At 33.9% G+C, this 5,454-nt stretch overlaps 1 pseudogene; it reads right to left on the bottom strand.

Annotated features, from left to right (window-relative positions):
- Positions 1-4,186: 4,186 nt before the first annotated feature.
- Positions 4,187-4,651, bottom strand: LOC145089783 (secreted RxLR effector protein 161 pseudogene; annotated as a pseudogene).
- Between the last annotated feature and the right edge of the window lie 803 nt (positions 4,652-5,454).

Genomic DNA, 5,454 nt, shown 5'->3' with positions numbered 1-5,454 from the left:
ACTAATTATTTATTTGTAATTATTCGATGTTGTTAGCAAGGGGATCTTCCAGATCGGCAGTCTAAGCTTTTATTTGTGATATCCAGCAGCTTGAGGTGAGTCTTCTCATTGTATCAATGGATCGAAGACACCAAGGTCAACCCATTATTTGTGATATAGGTTGTTAGCTATATTTGAAATATATGTGTGAAAGACCAGGATTTGGCTCCTGACAATTATATGAAAGGCCAAGATTTGGCCCCTGACAATTGTATGAAAGATTAGGATTTGGCCCTTGACAATTGTATGAAAGACGAAGATCTGGCCCCTGACAAATGTCAGTAAGACCGGGATTTGGCCTCGACAAGAAATTCCTTGTAAGACTATGGTTTGACCCATAACACTATCTTATTTTTGTTTGATATGTGGTACTTTGGGGAACTCACTATGCTTCGTTGTTACGTTTTTCAGTGTTTGTTTTAGGTATTTACGGTTCGAGAGGGAAGGCTCCGACTTGATCGCAGCACATCCATCCATGTTTCGGCAATATGATCATTTTGAGATTGTACTCTGGTAACTATTTTATTATGAAATATTTTTAATGTTTTGGAAAGATAATTGGTGTTTTGATTGAATTAAAAATGAAATTTTTACCTCTTAAGTTTTAGGACGTTATAAGATGATTGGAGAAGAATGGTGGTGAAGGACACGTATCAGCCAATCATTTATTTTTACCGCAAAACGCTCCGGCGTAACGTGCTGACAGATGATGAGTAACATTCATATATGAATATAAATATAAGTGTATTCATATATGAATACACCACTTCTCGCCGTCACCAAGAACCACCCCCACCGCTACCAACTATTACCACCACCTCCACAACCAACCACTGCCACCTCCGCCACCACCCAGCATCGCAAATTCATATTTGAATAGTCATTTCGGTTATACTTATTCATATATGAATGTACGTATTCATATATGAATATGATCTGTTCCGTCGGCCCAATACGTTTGATCGCTTAAGCGGCAGATTCGAAATGAATGACCCAGATTCATTCTTTCGTTTTCAATCTTTTTTCTCAAATGATATACATATATATATATATATATATATATATATATATATATATATATATATATATATATATATATATATATATAAAATGAGTTTCAGATGTGCCTCTAATTTTTTTATTTTAACATTATCGAAATGCTTGTAGAAATATTCAAGTAATAAAAGAATAATCTTCTTAATTTATATATGTTATAGTGTGATTTGGAATTTGAGTGGTTCAAATGGGTTTATGACCCGATTAAGATTCAAGTGAAGAAAATCGGATGGTGAAACATTAATTAATAAAAAAATCTTCAGTTTGTGCCTATTGACATCTGTTACACAAACGAGCCATAAATTCTTTGCCGTCGTTTTTCTTGCTTGACAATATATTTTATGGTTTTAAATTTTAATACTACATAAAATCTAGTAAGATACCAGTTTGTAATGTGAACAACCGTTTTCCACGTGGAAAGGAACTATTTTAATATGTGGCCTAAACTTTAAAGTGTGATACTTACGATTTGATTCTACTATTCGAGTTCTTTAAGTTGAAAGGAACTATCTAATTTTTCCCTCCACTATGCTTGAATTTATATAATATATGTACTGACTTACAAAATAATTTTGCATTCAAATTTGTAATATTAATTTTAAATAACTTTTCAGAATGTTGTACAAGGAGCACAATCAATTAAAGTTCATTCATTAGACAAAATCTGAATATGTGTATTCTCGTATAGTTTTGCCAAGGTTTAAATACTTTTTGAAAATAAATAAATAAATAAATGGGAAAATACAATCATTAACAATCCTTTTCTTTGTCTAAAGAAAAAATCTCAATATTTTAAGTTGGTTTACAAAATATTTAAAAATTATATCTTTCTATTTAAAAAAAATCATAAAAACTTGTAAAACGTTCAATTCAGACTCTTTTTTCCCGGTTCATTCGGAAACATATTAATTCAGGAGTATTTCGTAAACTGACCCAAAATATTATGACTATTTCATAAATTGACCCAAAATATTAATATTTTTCTGCAAAAAGTTTTAATTTTAATTTTATTATTTTATTGAAAACTCAAATAAATATATTTCTTTTTAAATGTGTTATTATTAATATTATTAAATAAATGCATATATAAATATATTTTAAATATATACTTATACATATAAAAACATATTTATATGTAAAAAATATATAAATATAATAAATACATATGAAAAATATAGTTATATTTTTTTATACATTAAAAACATTTTTAAAGTTCCTTTTTTTCATTTAAACGTATTTATACGTTATTAAGAAAGAATTAGATGATAACAGAAAATCGGTATAACGAAGAGACCAAGTCATGCTTAAGTATGGTGGACTAGAAATGTATGATGGACAAACGACCATAATCAGAATGTCTAAGTATGGTGGACAGACGACCATACTCAGACCATATAATGCTTAAGTATGGTGGACAGACGATCATACTCAACATGTCTAACTGACACAATCTATACAAAAGATTTGATCAAATAAAGTAACCAAAAGTACGTCTCTTGAGCAAAGAGAATACCAGTGATTAATCTTCAAAACACTTAAGGTCGGGAGTGTCTGACCTCAATCTTTGTTAGAGGAATAGGGTTTACGTAGGAGATATCGATACCGCTTGGATCGTGTGAACAATTTTCGAACTGATATTTCTACCCTATGTATAGGTTGCAAGAAATTCAGCCTAGGATAATCCAAGAGGACACTTACGATTCTAGGCACAAAAATCGTAAACCAAATTGCTAGAAGAAATTATGTATTTATTTGAAGAAAACGAGAGCTAATAATTTTCTTGTCTCTTTCTTCTCAAAGAGGAGAGTCGTTTTATAATAAATGAGATTAGAGTTTCTATTAGGGTTGACCGTCATGGGTTGCTTTAGAAGCAAGCCAGGAAATATGAAATTTAATGAAGATTTAGGGTTTCCAAAGCTAAGAATTTCGTTATTTTTACCATAATCACCCTCAAGAATCTGAATTTCTTTCTATGTTCCCATATGTAAAATTCGGAGAGGTTTTGGGCACTGCCCCAAACCCTGCGGTGGCGCTGTCCCTCGACCCCGCCCGCTGACCTGGCAGCGGGACCCCAACCATGCGCTCTGCCCCTTAGACCCTGCTAGGGGTGCTACTAACACCCCTTTGGAAACCCCGGACGCAAGGGCGCTGTCCCCGGACCCCCGACTTGTCGTCGAACCGACTTCTAATTTGATCTTATACATGCGTGGACTTTGCACAAACCTGTACATATATTAGAATATAAATTATGAAGCCCTTAACTCACATGTTAGTTCCAATTTACATAAAATGACACTGTGACACTAAAATCACCAACAATCCTCCCTCATTTTAGTGTAAAACATAACCTTATCAAAACAAACAAAAGTAGTACATAATGAAAATATCGGAACGATTGAATTTCCACTTAGTATCATACACTTGCAAATACTCGAGAATCGGGGTGCTCTAAGAATTGAACCCACCAACCCATTTGATTACCAGAAAATAAAATACATACTAGTTTATTTAATTTCTAGCAAAATACAACCTGCCACTATTATAAAGTCGTGTGTCCCAATCCTCTCATGATCGTATCAAGGTCAAGTCCACAACCTCTTGAAATGCAGCTACACTTAACAATCACGTAGGTAACTCCTTTTCCATGTATCTACACATACATTTATCAAAGGAATTATTAAAAAGTTAAACTTCAACATGGGCTAACTTGTAGAACCGAACACATACCTGGGATGATTACTTCATGTGTTCCAATCTATAAGTATGAGCTTTCCACATTGAATTTATTCCTAAATTATATTAAGAGGAAATTGGGTGTCTCATCATTATCAAATTGAATGGACTTTAATCCCATCCCAATTATAGACTTGTGCACTAAGTCTCTTGTCAGACCTTTAGTCAAGTGATCTGCCAAATTTTGTTGCGAGTTCACAAACTCAACCGAAATCACACCCTTCATGATTATTTCTCTAATCAAACTATGTCTAACACCTAAGTGTCTAAACTTGCCATTATACACCTGGCTATATGCCTTAACCAAAGCGGATGTACTATCATAAAGAATAGAAATAGGTGCTGTCGGTTTAGACCACTAAGGAATCTCATAGGCTAAATTCCTTAGCCACTCTGCTTCTTTACCAACAGCTGCTAACGTAACACCCTCATATTCCGTTGTTGAGTTTGTAATGTAAGATTTCTTCTTGGAAGCCCAAGAAATGGAACCTACCCTAAGCAAGAATACCCAAATAGAAGTTGAGGAATGGTCCTCCATGTTGGTTATCCAACTTGCATCTGAATGACCTTCTAAAACCGAAGGACTCCCCAAGTAACTCAAACCATAACCCATGTTTCCTTTCAGATAGCTAAACACTCTATTCACTTCTTGCCAATATTGAGTACTATGGTAACTAGTATACCTTCTCAACTTGCCCACAACAAAAGCAATATCAGGTTTGGTACTTGTCATGGCATACGTCAAGCTACCAATAGCCTTAGAGTATTCCAATTGTAAAATGGGAACGCCATTATTTGGCATTAATTTCACACTTGGATCCATAGGAGTACTCAAAGGAGAACAATCGGTAAAATTAAACCACTTGAAAATTTTCTCAATATAATGACTTTTATTGATTACCAAACCTTTGTTCATCCTTTTAATTCTTATTCCAATAATTACATCAGCCTCTCCTAAATCTTTCATGGAAAACTTAGATGATAAGAATTCTTTGTTTCATCTACTTCATTTTAGTCGGTACCAGAAATCAACATGTCATCTACATATAAGCAAATAATTAGCATCATCAAATCTACTATAAAGACATTTTTCACATTGGTTTGTCTTGAAATCAGAAGACAAAATAACCTCATCAAAATTTTGATGCTGTTGTTTAGGCGCTTGTTTTAGCTGATGGGTTTCGGTCATAAGAACATCCTATGTGCTCATACAAACCCTAATGCTTGGATCTAGGTTTCTCTATTGTACATGCAATTCATCCAAAACTTTAAACCCTAGATCTAGAATATGATAATCAATATAACATATAAATAAGGGTTTAGATCATACCTTGATTGTTATGTAGCAATAACAATCTCAAATCCTTTTTGTATTGACTTTAGAAAGCTTAGAGTCACAAATGTCACTCCTCTAATGGTTCACAAACACCAAGAGCAAGAGGATGAAGAGCAGAAGAGAAGGAGGCTACCAAAAACGTGTGGAAACCCTAGAGAGAAGCTTGTCCACGTTTTTGGGGCATAAGGGCTCTATATATAGTGAGGCTATTAGGGTTATCTAACAAGGAAACCCTAATTTGGATGCTTAAGCCCTAAGCAACCCATGGACTCCTTTCCCTAAAGGCCTTG

This window comes from Lactuca serriola, chromosome 2 (genome assembly GCF_051521515.1).
Source record: "Lactuca serriola cultivar US96UC23 chromosome 2, Lser_US96UC23_V15, whole genome shotgun sequence".
Taxonomy (NCBI): Eukaryota; Viridiplantae; Streptophyta; class Magnoliopsida; order Asterales; family Asteraceae; genus Lactuca; species Lactuca serriola.
This window is presented reverse-complemented; position numbering and strand designations above follow the sequence as displayed.